At 45.5% G+C, this 22819-nt stretch overlaps 1 protein-coding gene and 1 long non-coding RNA gene across 13 annotated transcripts in view; one reads left to right on the top strand and one right to left on the bottom strand.

The window, feature by feature from the left end:
• Positions 1–22819, bottom strand: part of SIAH1 (siah E3 ubiquitin protein ligase 1) — an 80525-nt gene that overhangs the window by 23829 nt on the left and 33877 nt on the right. The window contains exon 1 of one of the 11 annotated variants that reach the window (XM_077898523.1): positions 8589–8908. The exons of 8 other annotated variants lie outside the window; for them this stretch is intronic. The gene's annotated coding sequence lies outside the window, so the exon portion shown is untranslated. Of the gene's footprint in view, positions 1–6787; positions 6938–7885; positions 8045–8588; positions 8909–22819 lie in introns of those variants that run through there. 2 more of the 11 variants (XM_077898522.1, XM_077898525.1) reach the window with 2 other exon arrangements.
• LOC144314446 (uncharacterized) lies at positions 1196–21705 on the top strand. 2 transcript variants are annotated; one of them, XR_013380321.1, is made up of 3 exons: positions 1196–1880; positions 2137–2223; positions 21327–21705. It is a non-coding gene; the product is annotated as an uncharacterized LOC144314446 (long non-coding RNA). The 2 variants fall into 2 exon arrangements; XR_013380322.1 differs by lacking the exon at positions 21327–21705 and adding an exon at positions 5643–5824.

Genomic DNA, 22819 nt, shown 5'->3' with positions numbered 1-22819 from the left:
CCTATAAAATTCAAGACTGGCATTAAATTCTAATTTTTTTAAAAGATTTTATCCATTCATTTGAGAGAGAGCAGAGTGAGAGAGCCCACAAGTGGGGGGAGAGGAGGGGCAGAGGGAAAGGGAGAAGCAGATTCCCCATTGAGCAGGGAGCAAGATGGGGAGGGGCTCAATCCCAGGACCCTGAAATCATAACCCAAGCCCAAGACAGACGCTTAACCAACTGAGCCACCTTGGCACCCCTAAATTGTAATTTTTTAAGAAAATATTTCTCATGGGCGCTATCTACTTTAAAAATATAAATTTGTCCAAAGGTTTTCCTTCAACCTTCTCTTTCTAGTTCCTCCCATGTGTCCCCCATGCCCCCTGCCATTAAAAACAAACAGGGGCACCTGGGTGGCTCAGTCAGTTTAGAGTCGGAATCTGACTTCAGCACAGATCTTGGTCTCAGGGTCCAGGGCTGCAGCCCACAGTCTGGCCCCAGGCTCAGTGGGGAGTCTGCTTGTCTCCCTCTCTCTCTGCCCCTCCCCCTGCTTGTGCTCTTTCTCTCCCTCTCAAATAAATAAATAATATCTTAAAACAAACAAAAATCATGAATAAGTTCAACACATCTAGGCAACCTCAAATCCAATGAAAGGTCTTTGTCAGTACCATTCTGGTCACTGTGGCTCAAGCTTAGAGAATAAATTGAACCAAAATAGCCTATTTTCTCATTATTATTCATCTTAGAGTTCCTGAAGATTTATTTAAAAAGTAAAAGTAATTGGGACAATGGTAGCTGGTCACAATAGTGTGTTCTCTTTGTGAAAATCCATCAAGCTATACCTTTAATTTGAGCATTTTTCTGTTATCTATTTATGCTATACTTCAACAAAAAAGTTTACATTTAGAAACAAAAATACTATTGCTCTAGATATTCTTTCAAATCTCCTGGAACAGTATCAGGCTTCCTCACTGGCTAATGTATCACAACATCTCTCCTCCCTTCCCCTCTGCTCAGTTTCTCAATGTGCCTATTACATCTTTAACCTATCACAGTCTAGTATTCACTAACTATAACTATTCTCAACTGGTGGCTTCACCCATGTTTCCTTTAGAAAATACCACAGAAGCCATCAAATGCTGATATACCACCTCCCCCCCCCCCACCCCTCCTTTCAGAATGAAGAAGTGACCAGGATTCTGGGCTGCCCTCTCACCTGCTCAGGCATCACACCCCTTCTATTATCCTTTCTCTCTCTAACATCAATCCCTGCCTCTTTTACTACCAGACCATGGCTCTAACACCCAAACATGCTCTAGTATCTCCCATCCAGCTTCTGTGAGACCACATCCCCTGACTTCCCTTCTACCTCGCTGGCTCTTTCTGGATGTCTCATAGATACCTCAAATCCAACAAATCAGAACTTTAAATTTTATAACTATCCTTCTCCCCTATCCCACCCCTTTAGGCTGCCCTACTTGGTTAAACATCACCATATTCCACACAGCTGCTCAAGACAGAAACCACCTATTTCCTTCCTTCCCCCTCTTCTCACATCAAATCCACCAACAAGTCCTGTTAATTCTGTCTTCAAAATATATCTCAAATCCATCCACTTTTCATCTTCACTGCCACCACCTTAATCTAGGCCATAATCAACTATTGCCTAATCAAAGAAACGGCCTTCTGACCAATCGGTTCTCCAAACAACAGCTAAGCTATCTTAAAAGTTAAAAGTGAATTATGCTACTCCTTTAATCAAAACCTTCTGATGGCTTCTCAGTATCCTTAAAATAAAATTTACATTCCTTACTTTGACTCAGCAGGATTTGATTCCAGGCTATCTCTCCCTATCATCCATTTGTTTCAGTAACACTCTCTTCCCTCAACTTCTAGAACAGTAAGTACAAGCTCATTCCAGCCCCAGGGCCTTTACCTCTGCTTCTCCCTCACTCTGAAAGGTTCTTCCTTTCCTCCTTTTATCACAGCTTAAAAGTCCCCACTTCTGACAGCAGGTTCTCCCTCCCACCCCCTTATTCGTTACTTCAGCACTTTCAACTCCTTTATAGTAGATGGTTCCCCTTATGAATTTTTCCTTTATGATGGTGCAAAAGCAATATGCTGTCCTTTGAATTTTGAATTTTGATTTTTCCCAGGCTATCAATGTGCAATATGATACTCTCTCATGATGCTGAGCAGCAACAGCAAGCCACAACTTCCCAGTCAGCCAGGCAATTGGGAGGGTAAGCAACTAGTACACTTATAACCACAGTTTTTCATTTTCAGTACAGTATTCAATAAACCACATGAAATATTCAATACTTCATTATAAAATAGGCTTTGTGTTAGATGATTTTGCCCAACTGAAGGCTAACATAAGTGTCCTTGGCATGTTTAAGGTAGGATAGGTTAAGCTAAGCTATGATGTTCAGGAGATTAGCTGTATTAAATGTGTTTTCAAATTATGATAGTTTCAATTTACAAAGAGCTTATCAGGGCATAACCCCATAGTAAGCGGAGGAAAATCTGTACATATCACAATATGTAATTGTTTATTTCCCTCACGAGAATGTAAATGGTAATATTTAGAGAAAATAAGTAACTTAATAACTCATTTTTTTAGTTACTTAAACAATTTCTATGGATAGGCAATATCCTTTTAAGGTACAAAAGTATGTAATGTCCCTGCTCTCGTAGAGCTTAGAGTCACAAACACGAGTAAGTGGTAGACACAAGAGACACGTCCAGGTCTGATTCTTCAGAGCCCTGTCCCCTTGACCCCTCAACTATACTGCCACTCTAGCATTAGAATATGGGGAATGGGGCAGGCCACAGCAAAAAGCCTAACAGCTCCTCACATGCTAATGAAAATTAAGGCCTTGGAGAGTTCAATCTACCCAAGTAGCAAAGGTAGACGTATGAGGGATTTAAGTAGAATCATGAGCAAAGGTAGATTTAAAGTACAGAGAGTATTCAAGAAACAGAGAATCCAGCTTGACTAGGTAGGGCAAGAGGAAATGTTGGAAGATAAGGTTAGAAAAGTACATTCTAAAAAAAAAAAAAAAAAAGTACATTCTAAGGACAGTGTGAAGGTATTAGTCTGTCAAATTCAATAAACATTTAGTGAGAACAAACTGCATGCCAGAAACAATGCTAAACTCTAGACCAACAAGGGTGGTTAAGACAAAGTCCTCGCAGAGATTGCAGTCTACTGGGAAAGCTAAGTACTAGAGAAAAATTACAGTTCAGGAGGATACCTGTTAGAATGGGGTCAAGCAAAGAGTGCTTAGGAACACAGAGAAATAACACCAATTCAAGATGGGAAGTCCAGGAAGAGTGTATCAGCTAAATGATGTCTAGGCTGAGATTATAGAGCTTAGCTGGAAGAGAGAAAATATGGTGCATATAGGCACTTGCAAGTACATAATCAAAAATGGCATGGAAGTAAGAAGAGCACGTTCAGAAAAGGTTGTATACTTACTACCCATATCAAGGAACTTTGGACTTTATACTGAAGTTCTTATATGTTGCCTACATTAGAAAGCTCCCTTCAACTACAGAAGAACTTAGGTTGGAGAAAGACACCAAAAGCAGACAGACCACTTGAAGGTAGAAGATTTGAACGTAAATGTGAAAATGAGTGAGAGAGAAGCAATACCAGATTTGAGACAACCACATGGCAACAAAATCAGGACCTGAAGACCGACTGAAAATAGAGGGTAAAAGCCTTGGACAGTTGAAAACAATAAAGGTTTTTGTTTTCGACATGCAAATCTTAAGTACCTTGGTACATAAAAGTGGAAAATGACCTGAAGGAAAAAGACACTGTCGAGAGAATGAGAAGACAAACCACAGACCAGGAGAAATTATCTGCAAAAGATAAAGGACTGTTATCCAAAATATACAAAGAACTCTTGAAACTCAACAATAAAACTAACAACGACCCAACTTAAGCCTTAACCTAGCCAAAGAAATACAGATGGCAAATGAGCATGTGAAAAGGTGTCCACATCATCTGTCACCAGGGAAATGCAAACTGAAACAACAAGAAAATACCACTACACATCTTTTTAGAATGGCCAGAATCCAGAACCCTGACACCACCAAATGCTGGTGGGCATGCGGAGCAACAGGAACTCTCATTCCACTACTGGTGGGAACGCAAAATGATATAGTCACTATAAAAGGCAGTTGTGACAGTTTCTTACAAAACCATACATACTCTTACCCCTAAGATCTGGTAATCATGCTGCTCAGTATTTACTCAAAGGAGCTGAAAACACGTCCACACAAAAACCTACACACGGGCGTTTTTAGCAGCTTCATTCATAATTTGGAAGCCAAAATTTGGAAGCAACCAAGATGCTGTCCTCTGGCAGGTGAGTGGATAAATAAACTGGCACAACCAGACGGTGATTATTATCCAGTGCTAAAAAGAACTGAGCGATCAAGTCATGAAAAGACACAGAAGAATCTTCAATGCATATTACCAAGTGAAAGAAGCCAATCTGAAGAGGCTACCTGCTGTAGGATTCCAATTATATGACATTCTGGAACAGACAAAACTATGAAGACGGTAAGAGCATCAGTGCTTGCCAAATGTTTGGCGAAGGGAGGAAGGAATAGGTGGAGCACAGAGGACTTGCAGGACAATGCAACTGTTCTTCTGTACACTCTAATAATGGTGGATACATGTCGTTCATTATGCATTTGTCACAACTCCCAACACAGAACACCAAGACTGAACCATGATGTAAACCATGGGCTTTGGGTGAGAATGATGTGTCAGTGCAGGTACAGCAACTGTAACAAATGTATTACTCTGGTAGAGAACTACTGACAGTGCAGGAGCTATGTAGGACTGGGGGCAGGGTGAGTATGGAAAATCTCTTTACCTTCTGTTCCATTTTGCTACTGAACCCAAAACTGCTCTAAAAAATAAATTCATCAAAAAAAATTTTTACCTGCAGATAAGAGAATACATAGGTCTAAAGTGTTATCAGCACTGTACATAGTAGTATTATCAGGGAATAAATATGTATTGTTAGGCACAGAGGATATAGGAACACAAAACAATTCTTGCCCTTATGCTTCAGATACTCTAATAATTATAGCCATGGAAAACCAAATAGTCTAAAGTGCTTGAGAAAAACTGCTATTTAAAAGTAATGATTAAGGATTTTATGACTATAAAGAGGAGAATTTATCCCCAGTTATTTCTCGAAGGAAAAGGGAGGCAGAGGCAGGATGGGATGAGAAGTCTGATGTTTTCATATATTGGTTTTGTGTTGCTTGGAACAAAACTAGGTAGGAAGGTACACACCAAAAATATTCAGAATTTAAACATTAACACGGTGTGTATGGCAATTCCACAATTACAACCAAAAGTCTGTGACATCCCTTTTTAAGCAAATAAAGAAAAATCTGCAATCTTTGGAAACTGGATAAATCAAGAGCTTTAAAATACGACTTAAAGGGTCACTTTGCAGCGTTACCAAACTTACTGTCACTCTCATTACGTAAGACTTGTTTTCAAAACACCGTATATACTGAAAACAAAGTCCTAGTGTTCACCATCACCATGTCACTGCTGTCATAGCTAGATATTTCCTTTATAACTCCAATTAGTTTTAGCCTAATTACAATATTCTTTCGATTACAGACGTTAAAGAATATTCCTCAACATCATTTTATAAGAACTTCCTAAAGTTCAGAGGGAACAGACATTAAGCTAAAGTGAATTAAATTTCTGAGTGTGCAGTTTGTGGAATACTTATCCTGAAAAGTTCCATATCTATTAATTGTACTGCACTTCAGTTTAAAATATTAATAAATTTTACTAAATTATGCTGGAAAGATGCCAACAGGGGGCATTTGAACCAATTCTTTATCTACAGAAAAATTTTCGCAAAGCAAACTTTAGGGCTGCAACTAACCATTCCAGATCACAAGTTTCTGTAATTTCCAGAATGAGAAACTACAATTTGTATAATCCACTTTAAGTCAAAATCCACTTGTCACAAAGTTCTCCCAACAGCTAACCAATATCTTCTCTTCCACAATTTGAGCCAATTACCTCCCTGATAAAATTACCAGACCATTACATTTATCACAGTACACTTTGCTCTTCCCTTACGTCTAAAAGGGGTGGTCGTTATCTACAGACATCTAACACTCAAAAGGGATTCACGGTTCCACCTTTCCAGGTTAGTTAAAGTCAAGTCCTTGGAATCTAACTGATAAACGTAAAAGCGCTCAAAGGAAACTTAATCACTTTGATTTTTAAAATTCGGGGCCACACAGGACCTATCCAAATCCCTCACTACAGTAACTTTCCAAATGCCATGATCTCAAAGCACCTGCCCATTTATCATCTCTACCTCGTTTTCATTTTGCACAACTAACAAAATGCAGTAAAAGAAAAATCCAAGCACTAACGATGTACAATGTGATTTCACATATTCCGGTCTGGGCACTTCCAACATACCCATCATGCCGAGATGAACTCCTAAGATTAGTTACTAAATAATAATAGCCGTAGCAGCAAACATTTATTAATAAGCACGTCCCACGGGCCTTGCCACTGCTCCGAACCTTCGCCTATTATCCTCTCATCAGTTCTCCACACAATCCCACAAGGTAGGTAGGTACTGTCCTTACACCCATTTTGCAGATAAGGAAAACGGAGCACAGAGAGGTTAAGCCTCTTGCCCAAGGTCACAAACCGGTGGGGCAGGATGAAACCAAAGCCAGCAGAGTCCAATGCTCCCAACATCCAACTGCTGCTGAAAAGAGTTAACAATTTACCCTTGACAGCCGCTTATCTGGAAATGGTAAATGTTCAACCGCTAGGAACAGGCAGCCCGGTCGCTGCCCTATATCCAGGCTCATGGCTTCTGTGACTTTGACAAATCGGCGACACAACCTGATTTTTCCCAACACACAAACCGGGACTTCTCTGGATGTCAGAGCAAACCAATCCTGAATCCCTCCCAGGAACGGGCAACGAGAGACCCACGCCGCAATGCTGGGGCCCGGGTCCCCCGCATTCCTAAGTTATCGTCTCGGAGACTCGAGAAAGGGGGCCCCCAACTCCCCGTCCAATGAAGCCCAGGAAAGCCAAGGTTTGCAGTGGAAAGCCGGGGCTGCCCTGGCAAGTGGTTTCACGCGATCTGCTCTCTAACGACATAAACAAGGGAGGAGGCTGCATTCTTCCCACCGCACAATGAGGGATCCGGCAGCGAGCGGGAGCCGCCACGCAGCGCCCCCGGGGTCGCGGGCGGGCGGGGGCGCGCGGGGGCGCGCGGGGGCGGGGGCGGGCGGGGGCCCGGGCCCGGGCGGCGCGGGGAGGGGCCGCAGCGCAGGGCCGGCCGCTGCCCGCACTCAGCTGACCTCCGCCATGTTGGCCGCACACCCCGGGACCCTGCACAACAAAGGCCGGCGCCGGGGCGCGGGGCGCGCGGGGCGCCTCCCCCGGCCGGGCCCGCCTCCCGAGCGCGCGGGGGCCGGGCCGGGCAGGGCCGGGCAGGGCCGAGAGGGGCCGACCCCCGCCGCAGGGCCCGGGGCGCGGGGCGCGGGGCGCGGGGGGCGGGGGCGGGGGGCGGGGGCGCGCCGGCTCGCGGCGGCGGGCTGGGCCGAGCAGGGGAGGGGCGGGGAGGGGCGGGGGGCGGCGCTCGGCCGGGCGGCCCGGCTCGGCCCGAGACAAAGGCGCCCGGCGCCGGGGGCTGCCCGCGCCCGCGCCCCCGCCCGCGCCCCCGCCCCCGCCCGCGCCCCCGCCCGCCCCCGCCCCAGCGGCGCGAGCGGGCCCCGCCGTCCTGCCCGCCCGCCGCCATTACCGGCCTGGGCGTCCTCCTCCCGGAGCGCCCGTCGCGGCCGGCTCCTCCCTCCAGGCCGGGCCCCGCTTACCTGTAGGCGGAGAGCGCGCCTCGGACCCGGGTCCCGGCTCAAAGGCGCTCCGTCGCCGCCGCCAACCCCGGGCAGCGCCACCGCCTCCTCCCCGGGCCGGCACCTACGGGACACGCTGGGCCGCCGCCGCCGCCGCCGCCGCCGCCGCTCGAGAGCGCGCCCCGCAACGGCCGCCCCGGCTCCCCCCTGGCCGCCGCCGCCGCCGCCGTCGTTTCGCGCGTCCTCGAGCCCGCCGCGCGCCCCCGCTAAATACCACACACTGCGGCGGCCGCCATGAGGAGGCGCGGCCCCGCGCGCCGGCCGCCCGGAGGGGGCGGGGCTTCGCGGGCGCGCAGGCGCAGAGGCGCGGAGGCGCAGGGGCGCTCGGCCGGCGGCGGCGGAGGAGGCGGAGGAGGCGGAGGAGGCGGCGGCGGCGGCCCGCGCGGGCGTCGGGGGCTTCGCGGGCGGCGCGGTGCGGGGCTCCGGCTCCTCCGCGCGGGTCGCCGCGGCACCGCTCCGCCGCCCGGTGACGGCCGCTGCAGGCTGCCCTTGCCTCCCCGCGGCCGGAGGCGGGGTCCGAGCCCCTCCCTTCGGTCTCGGCCGCCCTCGGCCGACGCGGGACGGTGCCCACGGCTGCCTTCAGCTGCCTTCAGCTGCCTTCAGCCGGGGCGGCAGTGGGGAGCTTGCGGGGCAGGCCTCTTCCCCTGTGTCCTTGCTTACTCACCTGGAAGAAGTCCCTCTCGTGCGGCCCCGCGTTTCCATTTAAACAGAAAAATAGGTGTCGTTCACAGTCTTGGACAGGCACCATGTCTAGATCTGAGCAAACGCCGCTGTCTGAGCCGTTTACGAGCTGCATTTCCGAGCAGGAGCCTCCGTCAAAATGTACGAGCTCCTAGAAACCATCCAGGAAGTGGGCTCTCCACGATCTCCAAACTCCTCACCAATGGGAAGGCTCCTGGGATGGTAAGAGTCTATTGCTAGCACTCCACGAGAGCGCAAAAGTCTGAGCTCCAAAGCCAGAATTCACACAGTTAGGTCAGGTACGGATGCAAGCTGCTACTTTCTGGCTTCTCAGCAAATTGGTGGAGTGTTCTGCGTTGATACCTCTACTCCTCGACCTGATAACTTTGCTTATTGTGGCTGCTTTCCCTGAAACCGTTAGTACATCCAGTGTTTCCTGAGGTTGGGAAAGTAAGACACCACGTGTGTTCTTAGCTGCAAGCTATACTAGTAATACACAACTAATGCTGGTCCCCCAAAGGCCCAAAAATGAGATGGAAGAACCTGGGTGAGTTATGTACAGTTACTGGTGTTCCATCGTTCATTTCTTCAACAATAAATATTTACATGGCGATTCTAATATGTTGACATGCACTGTACTTGGACATGAATGGAGCTTACTTGGTCAGGAAGACACTCATTTATTCTTCATTCATTTCACCAATGCCAAGCACAGTGCTAGGTGCTGAGAATACAGAGACACTAGTCCTGCATTCACAGAATATATGCAATCCAATGGGGAACAAAGACATTAATCAATCTCACAAATATATCGCGACAACTGTGAAAAATGCTACAGAAGAAAAGGGTGCCTGATGCCAAGAAAGTTTATAACAGGCCAGACAGAGAATATAGGCTATGTGACTCAGTAAGAACTGAAGTCAAAACAAAAACAAAAAACAAACAAAAGAACTGAAGTCTTAGAAGGAATTAACCAGGTTATGTATGGGGTAAGTGGAAGACTTGAACAAGAGAAAAAGCATTTCAGAGGAAAGCCCTGCAGGGTAAGAAGTCTGCCCAGATGCAGGAACTGAAAACCAACCTCTACTGTGGGTTTTTTTTTCCCCCCCTTGGGGAAACAGAGAAGGGACTGAAAAGGCACAAGGCACAGGAATATGGCACAGGCAATGCTGAAACCGATGAGGTACCGACAGAGATGGGCTTTGTGGGCGAAGAGATCCAAATTATTTAATGGACAATACTTCTCAGACTGGTGAGGTGAAAAAACGATTCACTGATGGACAAAGATGGAACTGAGTCTTGGCTTAGGGGTCAGAGTTGCCCAGAGGAAGACAGAAAGGCTTTCCACGCTGCAGTAACATACTTGAAGGCACCATCACAAGAGCAAATGCCCGAGACTGAGTGTGATGAGGGTGTTGGGCTTGGCTAAGAAATGGGCCAAAATGAGCAAAAGCTGACCAAGGAGAACACTTCTGTCCAGGCAAGAAACAAAGGCCTGAACCAAAAGGTGGCAAAGAGCATGTTGAGGAAGGTGTCAGACAGCTGGATCTGGAGTGAAACCAGTTGGATTGACGGAGGATAGGACGCAAAGAAGAGCAAAGAGCCAAGGTGTCACATCTTTCCAGAGTTAGGTTCTAAACGCCACCCATAAAGAAAAATAAAAGTGTAATCAAAATAACCTGTAAAACTCCTTTGAATTGACCATAAGTTACGGTCTACATTATCTGTTTATATAGTCTCATATCAGGTATGTATGTATAAATCGTCAATGCTACTTACACAAAATATAATTTTACAGTATTCCTGATTACATTATTTAAACTGCAGTTTCCTCTCACTTTTCTGTCTTTTTCTTTCTTTTTTTTTTTTTTTTTTGGAGGTTGGGGAAGTTATAAGATAATAGAGCTCAGTTTCACTCCAGTGTGGAAGAAGCTTTTCCATTTTCACGTATGATGCATTGGGAATAGTCATGTAGCCTCATACTGGGTACAGGCTCCAAGTGGTCACTTTCTGGCCCTATGGGAGAAGAGCAGCACTGGAGTATTGCTCCCCAGAATTTCTTTGCCTCTACAAATGATGCGATGGGCATTAACTAAAGAAAACTTGCCAATATGACAAAGTTCCAAACACCCTGCTTTGCCAGAATCAAATGTTGGCCCCCTCACATCCCTGTCCCTTCTCTTATCCAACAGCATTTTGTCCATCTGAAAATAACAGAGTTTCACCTGGCCCACTGCTGACAGGAGGGAATTCACTTTATTAGCTGGTGGATTCTTTTAAGCTGCAGAGGTTCCTGGGACAAAGTGTTCCCTGGAGATACTACACACAATCTCAAAGTGTTGGATCTTTTACGTCAGCTACTCAGAGGCAACTTCTGCCCCTGGAATTCTCACACTTGCTTTCCTTGGCTTGGTTGGTGCCTGCTCTCAGCTAGAAGAGTCAAAATTACTTCTTCCTTCTCCTGCTTCCTGATTATGTAAAACTAATCTCGTTTGATTAATTTCATCTCCACGAATCTTAACTAGATTTAGGAAGGGCTCAATCTGATTTAGTGCATTCCTATTGGAGGTATGAATGGAGGATCGGTGGGGCATGCATATCATGACTATAAATGTTAAACATTGGAAGGAAAATAGCCCAGTTGTGAAGTAATTAGGCACCCGTTTCTGAATAGAAAGACAGCTCTACTTCCAGGACAGTTAATCTGTAGAAAAGCGTCTTGTAAACTGTAAAGCTGACCCCAGTAGCGCTCTGCGTGATGGTATTTCGGGATGGGTGCTAACTAAATATTTTCAGGCCATACAGGGCAAATATTTGAGGGTAGGGAACCTTCCTATTCCCCTCAAATCACATCAAATGACAGTTCTATCTACTACACGGGGACATAAAGTGCTAGTCTTGTAGCTGACCCCTAGTGCTGCTCTGGTGAAAGCGAGCAACTTGACTGTCCTCTCTCCTGCTTGTGAATAAAGCAGACAAGCAGACACCAATGACACATCTATATTTTGGGATTTTTTTTTAAAGATTTATTTATTTATGATAGACATAGAGAGAGAGAGAGGCAGAGACACAGGAGGAGGGAGAAGCAGGCCTCATGCCAGGAGCCTGACGTGGGACTCGATCCCAGGCCCCCAGACTGCGCCCTGGGCCAAAGGCAGGCACTAAACCGCTGAGCCACTCAGGGATCCCCTATATTTTGGGATCTTACATGAATTCATAGTAACTTGATATTTAATATAGGTCAGATACCAACTCATTGGCATCTTCTCATTGACAATCAGTCTTTTCATGATGCCTGGTGAGATTCTATCCAAGGGATGAAGCAGGAGCAGGTAGGATAAATAGAAAATGTTTTGACTTACTGCACTGGTCCATGATCTTTAAGAATTGAGCCACCTTCTAAATTAGATGTCATTATTTCCTTCACATGGGAATTCTCTAAAAATACACACATACACATGCATTCCTCCTCACCCCACATTCTCTTACATGACTATTTTTAAACTGTTCCATGAATTAAAAGCACTCAGACACACGTGGTTAGCCAGATCTTTGGGCATACCAGTGTACTTGATTTAAGAAACACGAATTCAAGGGCGCCTGGGTGGCTCGGTCGGTTAAGCGTCTGACTCTTGATTTCAACTCGTCATGATCTCAGGGTTGTGGGATCAAGCCCCACATCAGTGGGCTCCATGCTATGAGTGGAGCCTGCTTAATATTCTCACTCTCCCTCTGCCCCTCCACTCTCTCCCTCTAGAAAGAAAGAAAGAAAAAAAAGAGAGAAAGAGAAAGAAGAAACATGAATTCAAATTGTATATATTCAAATTATATATATATTACATATATAACATATACAGCCATATACAGCTATGTATATCAGATATAATCCATACTGTCCCTCCTATACAGATCAGATATACTCCATACTGTCCCTCCAATACAGTACAATGCTATATAGTAACTTTCCAAATGCTCCCAAAAGCTCAAAGCCTTAGCCTCACTTAGCATTAGGCTTCCATCCCCACAATCACCAGCGCCCTTTTCCCAAAGCACAAATCCTGCCTTTGTTTAATCCTTGTCCTGCTGCTGCTCTAATTAGATTTCTGAATAGGTCTTGCAATCCCTGAATTTTTGGAAGGCCTATATTTCAAATTTCTCTTCCATCAAGCCTCTACTAGTTCACTGACTCATTTGATGAATGTGTTAGTGTCATTCAAGGAATACAGGCTGTCCTCTAAATAGTAATATCAAATTGTCCTTTGCATGGAATATACACAATCTCAGATAACATCGTCAAAGTTGGCAAAACTAGTTAAGATAGTAAAGATGTTTTCAAGTGTCTAACATCAATACAGTTGTTTTACAATGGACCAGTTCACAAGACCAAACCCATCACTCCTGGATCACTGTTGGGCTGTTTGTTTCCAGGTAATAAGAAACTACTGCTAACCACTCCTATGTTAGACCATCAATACCCATTTATCATTCAGCTTAGGTGGACAGCTCAGAAGATATTAGCATTTCCTTCTCAGCTTAGCTCTGCTGCTAGCCAAACCGAAAACCTTTCTTGGCCTGAAACTGGGAGGCACTCCTCCCTCCTAAATAGATTCCTATCAGCTTTGCAAAGGAAAGCAGGTCCCCAACATGTCAGACATGCCTGAAGCAGAGCAGAAACAATGTTTTCTTTATCAGACACACCTGTTGCCAGTCATTCACTGTCTGGGGTTAGTGAATGTATTACACAGCATCCAAAACAAATTCCGCCAAATATGGTAGAGAAGAAATTGGAGACACACCATGAATATCCAAAAAGATGACTGGGACTAACTGTGGATAGTTACAAAGAGCCGAAATGATCCAAAAATACATTAACCCACAACTGTTTTCTCCTTGAATTTAATATATTTCTTCAGGAAAAAGACTACATGTTAGACACCAAATTTTGCAAAAGGCTAAATAAATCATGTCGGCTTGTATGCCGGTCTGTGGGACTAGGTGATATTTTTTTTTTAATTTTTTATTTATTTATGATAGGCACACAGTGAGAGAGAGAGAGAGAGAGGCAGAGACACAGGCAGAGGGAGAAGCAGGCTCCATGCACCGGAAGCCCGACGCGGGACTCGATCCCGGGTCTCCAGGACCGCGCCCTGGGCCAAAGGCAGGCGCCAAACGGCTGCGCCACCCAGGGATCCCGGGACTAGGTGATATTAACAACAATCACTTTCCAAGTGTCAGCCTTAAATCGCTGAAATGCAATTAGCATATTAGTATAGTCCTGGCACTTTGGCTCCAATCCCTGCCCTCACTCCTTCTCCTCCACCCTCAATACACACATGGACATTTCTTTATAGCCATCAGGGTTTAGCCCTTTTAAAAATTGTATGTTGAGCTCCTGTTATGTGCTAAGAAGTACACTACGACTTCGGAAGGCAAGGGCATGAAAATTCACCACTGTGTGCCCATCAAGGGATAGAACAGTGCCTAGTACAGACAGAGCCCTCAAAATTTCTGTTAAGCAAATGAAGAAATATGAGACAAGGACTATGTCCTTAAAAACTCTGGCTGCTGATGGAATATATTTCCCATTTTTCTTGTCCATGTTTTCACTCATGGTCAGAAGATATCTTCTCCTTTTTTCTTGGAAGAACTAGCATCTATTGAACTCTTAACATGCTTAAATTTACAGGTTACTTCATCTACAACAAGAGTATGTAAGAAGGGTACATTTTCGGGCTGAGGAAACTGAAACTCAAGACAGGATAAATCATTTTCCCAAGGGCACACTCCAATAAGCGGTGGAGTGAAAGTTGACATCCAGGTCGTCAGCGCTCCAAAGCCTTTGCTCTTTTTTTCTGTGTCTGCGTGTTTCAACAAAGTTAGCTGATCTATAGGGGTTTACGCATGAATTCTTTTTAAATTCAGGATTTTTATTTTAGAATTTTAGAATTAATAAAAGTATATATTACCTGGAAAACTATCGACAACTATGTTAGTTAAAAAAATTGGGGATCCCTGGGTGGCTCAGCAGTTTAACGCCTGCCTTTGGCCCAGGGCACGATCCTGGAGTCCCGGGATCGAGTCCCACGTCGGGCTCCCTGCATGGAGCCTGCTTCTCCCTCTGCCTGTGCCTCTGCCACCCACCCTCTATGTCTATCATGAATAAATAAATAAAATCTTTAAAAAATAATAATAAATAATAATAAAAAATAAAAAATTAAGGCATGTGTATAACATGTAGAGTATAGTAGTGACTACTAGGAGCACTAAAGTGCTAAAGTTGCAGAAGGCCCATTAGGAGGGGTGGGGAATCCGGATGAAGATGGGTGGAGGAGAGGGGGACTGACTTTCAGTTAGCGTGCTGACTGACTTGAGAACACATGCACGTGCAAGCTGGAGGAGGAGCAGAGGAGAAAAGAGAGGGATAAGCAGAGTCTGCGCTGAGTGAGTGCAGAGCCCGATAGAGGGGTTCTGTCTCAGCACCCTGAGGTCATGACCTAAGCTGAAATCAAGAATCAGATGCTCAAACGACTGAGACACTCAGGCGTCCCCTTTATTCACCTGTATTGTGTTGTTTTATAATTAAAAGCAGTAAAGATGATAAAAAGTCTTGAAGGACAAAGTCTGTGAGTTCTAGATGGTGCTAAGTTAGAGACCCCAGGCAAGTAATCAAACCGGTTTGCCTTAGCTCGCTCATCTATAACTAGAGATCTCTTTGTTCCAGGTAGTAGTGAAGATTAAATGAGTGAATCCATGGGAAGCATTTAGGACAGGGCCTGACTGGGGTAGATGGAAAGAAACAGAAAGCAGTTGGGGGATGGGCACAGTGGCAGACAGAATAATGGCCCCCCAAACACCCACAAGCTAATCTTCAGAATTGTGACTATGTCCCTTTACAGGGCAAAAAGGACTCTGCAAATGGGATTGAGTTAAGGATCTTGAGACAAAATTATCCTGGACTGTCTCAGTCGATCCAATATAATCATAAGGGTCTTTAAACAGCAAAGAGGCAAGCAGGAAAGTCAGAGAGAAGGACATGTGAGGACAGAAGCAGAGATCAGGGTGGTGCTGGGAAAGAGCCCTGAGCCAGGAAATGCAGGCGGCCTCCCGAGAGTTGAAAAGGCAGAGAAACAGATTCTCCCCTGGAGCCTTCCAGAAGGAACCAGCCCTGCCAACACCTTGGGGTTAGCCCATGAGACTGACTCTAGACTTCTGACCTCCAGAACTGTAAGAGCCGCCTGTGTTGTTTGAAGCCATTGACTACAGTAATTTGCTACAGGAGCACCAGGAAGCTGGAACAGACACAAAAGGAATTGTAAGCCCTCAGTCAGTAAAGACGGAAAGAGAAGTGAGAGCCCACTGAGGATGGCTCCCTTTCGAATATCACAGAACATCTGGAAACAAAGCAAAAAACATCCCTGGATAAATCTGCCAACCAAGAGAAGGCAGAAGGATGTCTGCCTGGTTTAGTTATGTTAAGGTGGAAGAGGCCATCAAAGCTCACTGAACTGTGTGTTGACATGCACAGAATCTCACAGCCTTTTTGTCCCTCGAGAGAAAGCAAATGCCTGTCTGCTACTATTTTAGTGAGACTACCCCTACACATTTGAACAATTGATTCTTCCTGTCTCTTTGGTAGTCAGTAAGAAACAGCTTCTTGCAGTTCATCTCTTAATCAACAGAAACACTGATAAACCCAGCTGACTTTGCAGCACGTGTCGATGTGTATTCATAGACGCATTTCTCCTCTTTCTTGTTCTCTCTTTCTCTTAATAAAAATGTAGCTCTCAAAGATACCCGGAGACGAGCACCCAGGCTTACAACATTACAGCTTTAATGAGCCAAGAATTCTATTTTTTCCCTATTACACAGAACAATAATTCTTAACAGCTTAAACTTTCAAAGCACTTCACAAGCATTTAATTAATCCTCTCCACTGCCAAAGAGAAGGAAACTGATATTCATAGTATCTCATCCTGACATCCTTTAATTTGGCAAGACTTCCGCTGGCTTTGAAAAAGTGTCTGTACCACTAAGGTTATTTGGGCCACTGTTGCTTAATCGGTCCTTCTTACCTAATGAAACCTGCTAATCGGAGCGGTTTAAATTGCCATCTCATCAGGGCTAGATGGGGCAGGGGGAGCTGCTCTGAGCCTGGAAGAGAAATGGCAGTGATTCCCTCAGAGAAATGACAAAGCTCGTCTGTACCGAACCTGCGAGATGTGGCTCGTGATTAAGGCCGGTTGCCAATTGCCTCAGAGCCTGATTCACTCCGTGGAACTGGGGCACGATGTGTATCGTGAGCCCTTCTCAGACCTCTCTTGAGGCCCAGAGGGAACCAGCAGCTGAATTTCACTGTGCTCTTTGCTTAGTCTCTCAGATGTGTGGGAAGCTCTAGAAAGCCCTACTTTTCACTCTGTTCAGACCCGCTTCCTGCCAAGGGTCTCACGAATATAGACTAGCCATGCCACCTTGCAGACCAAACCAGACTCTCTGCCAGCCCCGGGCCCCACAGGCCTTTGGCCTCCTCAGCCTCCCACCAGGCCCGCTCTATCTGCTACATCTCGGACTAGCTAATCTCTTCCACTCCATTATGTCAGTTATGCGGGGGCCAGAATAATGCCAAAGCCTATTTTCAATTCAAGGAAACGAAATTCAAGAAATGCTTTCTGAGTACCTGCTGTGTGCCAAGCACTGTGGGATCCTAGCTAGATAGGGTCCCAGGCATCAAGAACTGGGATTTTGAGTAAGATAAATAGCCAAATAACTATCATACGATAATGGAGGTGCCAACAAGCTATTGCTGAGAGACAAGGGCATGAAGAGAGAATGGCATTTGTGGGGGCAGGGAGGAATTGCTGGCAGGTTTTTGACAGAGGTGGTATTTAACGTGGCCCTTAGAGGGTGTGATTTTTAGTGAGCATAATGGGAAGGTGTGATATCATGACATAAAAATATATATATTTGGTCTTTGCCCCTGACGGAAGCTCCTGTGTTCTAGACCCTTCCATTCCTCATCTTATGCACCTCTCTATGTGGCTGTTCTTCTGTATCCTTTATAATATTCTTTATAATAAACACTTTCCTGAGTTTTGTAAGCCATTGGAGCAGGTTATTGTACCTGAAAGGAGGAGTTGTGGAACCCCCTACTTTGCAGCCAAGTCATTCCTTGCAACTGGTATCTGAATTGAGGGCATTCTTGTGGGATCGAGCCCTTAAACCTATGGAATCTGATGCCAGCTCCAGGTTGTTAGTGTCAGAATTGAATTGAATCGTAGGACATCCAGTCAGTGTCTGGAGAGTGGAACTGATTGTTGGTGTGGAAAAGTCTCACACATCTGGTGTCAGAAGTATTGTCAGTAAAAATAACTCAGAGGAGGCATTCCAGACCAAGGGACTGGGAAATGTGCAGGGTGTATGTGGGGAAAGAGAAGCTCAGTTTTGCTGGGCCCTCAAAGAAGTATAGCTGGACAGCCAGGTTGAATCAGATTGTTCAGCTTTATGGGCAATAAACATCTATTGATGTGTTGCCCCAACTTATTCTCGTACCACTGTCAGAATATTCTGCAGATCCACATATCATCCATATTCTTTACTTCACATCATTCTGAAGTCAATTCACTGTTATGTAAATTCTTTTAAGATTTTATTTTTAAGTGATATCTACACCCAACGTGGAGCTCAGACTCCCAACCCCAAGAGGTCAAGAGTTGCATGCTCTACCAACTGAGCTAGCCGGGGGCCCCTATGTAAATTTAATGAACACGCTGTATCAGGGATCACCAAATGGCCCCACAGACCAAATCTACCCAACCATCTGTTTTTGCATAACCCACAAGCTAATAATAGTTTTTAGATTTTTAAATGGTTGGGGGGAAAAATCAAAAGAAGAATATTATATGACATGTGAAAACTATATGAAATCCAAATTTTAGTGCCCGTTGATAAAGTGTTTTTCAGACACAACCATACCCATTTATTCACTCATGGTCTATGCTTTGTGCTATAACAGCAGAGTTGAAGAGTTGTGACACAGACCATACATGACCTGTCTAGTCTAAAATATTTACTCTCTTACCCTTTATAGAAAAAGTTTGCTGAGATGCCTCAGTGGCTCAGCAGTTGAGCACCTGACTTTGGCTCAGGATGTGATCCTGGAGTCCTGGAATCGAGTCCCACATCGGGAGACTGCATGGGGCCTGCTTCTCCCTCTGCCTATGTCTCTGCCTCTCTGCCTCTCTCTCTCTCTCTCTCTCTGTGTGTGTGTGTCTCATGAATAAATAAATAATTTTTTTTAAAAAAGAAAAAGTTTGCCAACCTCAGATATGGAGCAAATGCATTAACATATACATTTGGAAGTCCTGTCACTTGTTCTAAATGAAAAACAACTGGAACAAATAATTTTTTAAAAGATTTTATTTATTTATTCATGAGAGACACAGAGGGAGAGAATAGCAGAGACACAGGCAGAGGGAGAAGTAGGCTCCATGCAGGGAGCCAGATGTGGGACTCGATCCCAGGACTCCAGGATCACACCCTGAGCCAAAGGCAGGTACTCAACTGCTGAGCCACCCAGGGATCCCCTGGAAAAATCATTTTAAAATAAAAGTCATACCAGTGGTACACACTCAAGTAACACCTTAGGAAAGTACTGATTTCCTGCGCACCTCCTTTGAGGCAGGTGCTTTTCGCTAAACACCTTTATATGGGAAGATACTGATAACAGCTATAATGTGGCTCATACTTTAAGGTGAACAGGATGAGTGCTCTATATACATTATTTCATTTAGTCCTCAAGACACTTGATTGGAAATAATGCTGTTTCCCTTTAGAATAGAAGAAAACACAGGCTCATAGAGTTGGAGGAACTTGCTCAGAGTCACAGCAGTATCGACATATGTTAAGATTTCATCTCAGGTCTTGGCATTTCAAGCCTATTGCAGGTTAAACATCAAAGCCCACAACCTCACATCAACCATGAGATAGCAAAGCTAAGTTGAAGAGTCCGTTCTTCTGTCTGTACCCAAGAGGAGCCCTTAAAAGTTTCTGAGTAGGGAGGGTAACATACTCAGAACCCCTGATGTACTAGCATGGTGGACATACTGAGGAGGAAGGACTGGACTGGATACCCTGCAGACAGATCAGTCCATAGGCTCTCATAGGCAGTTAGTAATGCAATAGTGAGGATAAAATCCAAAGGGCTTAGTGTCCAACTGGACATGTGAGGTGAAAGAGAGGAAGAGTCAGAGTGCCCCAGGTTTTGATAGTTGGAGATTGGGGGAGGATGGGCAGATGATAGGAAGGGGAGCTAAATGTAGACAGGGCAAGCTGAGTGGCCTGTGAGGTAACCAGATCAAGAAATGCAGCAGAAAGAAGGATATCTGGGATTGGAACTTGAGAGAGTAGTATGCTTTGGGGTATCATCTTCCTAGAGGGGATAGTTAAAATCATAGGAGCCAATGAGATGTTCAGGGGCAAGAGGATACAGAGAAACAAAAAAGCAACAAGGAATGTCTGTGGAAGGTGGGAGAGGAGCCAGCCAGAGGAGTTAGATCAAGAGAGCAGGGGAGGAGGGCCCCTTGTAGAGATCACAGAACCCAGGGATAGCAGCAAGGAGTGAAAGGGACTTCTAAGGGGCCCCTGGGTGGCTCAGTCAGTTAAGTGTCTGCCTTCAGCTCAGGTCATGATCCCAGGGTCCTAGAATCGAGCCTCATGTTGGGCTCCCTGCTCAGTGGAGGGAGCCTGCTTCTCCCTCTCCTTTGCAGCTCCTCTGGCTTTCTCTCTCTCTCTCTCTCTCTCCCTCTTTCTCTGCCAAGTAAATACATAAGAGAAAGAAAGAAGAAAGGAAAGAAAGAAAGAAAGAAAGAAAGAAAGAAAGAAAGAAAGAAAGAAAGAAAGAAAGAAAGAAAGAAAGAAAGAAAGAAAGAAAGAAAGAAAGAAAGAAAGAAAGAAAGAAAGAAGAAAGGGACTTCGAAGGGTGCTACAGAGGGACACCTCGGTGGCCCCAGTGGTTGAGCATCTACCTTCGGCTCAGGGCGTGATCCTGGGATTTGGGATTGAGTCCCACATCGGGTTCCTTGCAGGGAGCCTGCTTCTCCCTATGCCTGTGTCTCTGCCTCTCTGTGTGTCTCTCATGAATAAATAAATAAAATCTTAAAAAAAAAAAAAGAAGGGTGCTGCAGATCTGTGTACTTCTGTGGCCAGAAAATAAGAGAAGCAATGTAGAGAGAAAATGGATGAAAGACTCAAAGACGCAAGACAAGAAGTGACAGGAAAAAGAGTCACTTAGCCTTTGCAAGGAAGAGAGACTTTTCAGTGTGATGGTTTGAAAACATATCTCAATTATGCCTTCTTTCAAAAAGTGGTGCTTAATTCTCCAGCCCTTCTATGTGGTTTGGACTTGGTGACTCATTTCTAATAAATAAGACAAAATCCATAGTGTGTCACTTTCAACACACGGGGGTGGGGGTGGGGAGGCATTTGAGGGTGCCTGGGGGGCATGGTCAGTTAAGTGTCCGACTCTTGGTTTTGGCTCAGGTCCCAATCTCAGGGTCATGAGATCAAGCTCCATTTTGAGTCCACAGTCAACATGGAGTTTGCTTGACATTCTCTCTCCCTCTCCCTCTGCCCTGCCCCCATTCTCTCTCTCAAATAAATCTTAAAAAAAAAAAAAAAAAGACACTTGTTTTCCTTCTTGGTCTCTCTTTTGGATCATTTGCTCTAGGGGGTCCAGTCACTTTGTCATGAGAACACTCAAGTGACCCTCTGGAGAAGTCTACATGGTGAGTAATCAAGACCTGTTACCAACAGCCAGCAAGGAACTGACACGTCCAGCCAACAGCTTTGTGAGTGAGCCGTCAGGTGACAGCAGCCCAGCCCACAGCTTGACTCCAACCTCACAAGAGAACCTGAATCAGAGCCACCCAGCTAAGCCACTCCCAGATTCCTGACCTACAAAAACTGTTTAATAATCTATGTGCGTTGTTCTAAGCTGCTAAGTTTGGGGTAACTTGATAGACACTCATAGATAATTAATAAAGTTAGCAATAGGAGCCTCTTGGCCAGGAACCACTAGGGTTTCCCCCTTTCCTAGAATATCCAAGAAATATAAAACCCATAGAAGCCTCAGGGTCTCCTATTCCAGTTCTCCAGAGTTGGGGAAGGCTTGGTGGCAGAGCTTACACAAAGACCCACGTTTCCAAATTCCCTATGCAAAGTGAAACACATCTGTCCAGCTGCTAGGCTCTTCCTCCTCACTGCATTTGCCCATCTGCTCATGCAACAAATATTAAGCACCTACTTCATCTGGGAGCTGGCTAAACAGCACTGAGCAAGACAGACCTGTTCTCTGGAGTTTACATTTTAATGGGGGAAAGGCACTGATGATACAAGCAAGCACATAAATAATTGCAGGCAGCATTGGGTATTCTGGAGAAAATAAAACAAGGTGCTGGGGAGATTCCTGGGATGAGGGGGCAGAATGCGACCATAGGTAGGGAGTAAACAATAGGCTTGCCCCCATCGTTGTAGGGGCCAGACAGAAAGCACAGATGGAGATCCCAAACATATGTCTAAGTATTTAGAAGTACAAACAAGCTAACAGACTATTAATGAAAATATGTTCTACTATCCTATGTGGAAAATATGCCCTCATAAAGACCTGGAATACCAGGTCTGAACCTAAAATCTGCAGACTTCCCAGACTCCCACACCAGAACACAGCAGCATAGAGAGAGCCAGCTCGACCTTTAGCACTCCTCCTGACCTCTTTCTCCCCCGACCTGTCCCTTGCCCCACTCTGCCTCACATCAAGGGGCCTCACACCTGCCTATGTGGACACTGTAGCCCAGTATCCTGGCTCTGACCTCAGCCTGCTCCCAGACACATGACTGAGCTGGTGTTCTCCTGAACTTCTGTCCACCTGCTGGAGGGCACAAAGGGAGAGGAGGTGCACAAAGCCTTAGGGCTAGTCCCAGGGCTGTTGACCAGGTATCCCAAGGTCCAGCTAGGTTAAGTGTGGTCCAGAAGAGGGCTCCAGGTGGGCACCTCTCCATGTCTCCTTAGGTGCCTCACGCCTGAGGGACATGGCCAGAGGAGGGGCCAAAGCCCATTACAGGCAGTGCATCATTTCTCTCCTGCTGCTGAAACACCACAAACTTAGTGGCCGAAAACAATACAAATTTATTGTCTTGAGGTCCTATAGGTCAGGTAGGATCT

This window comes from Canis aureus, chromosome 5, assembly GCF_053574225.1.
Source record: "Canis aureus isolate CA01 chromosome 5, VMU_Caureus_v.1.0, whole genome shotgun sequence".
Lineage (NCBI taxonomy): Eukaryota > Metazoa > Chordata > Mammalia > Carnivora > Canidae > Canis > Canis aureus.
Note: the sequence above shows the minus strand (reverse complement) of the source record. Positions and strands in the feature narration are given on the sequence as shown.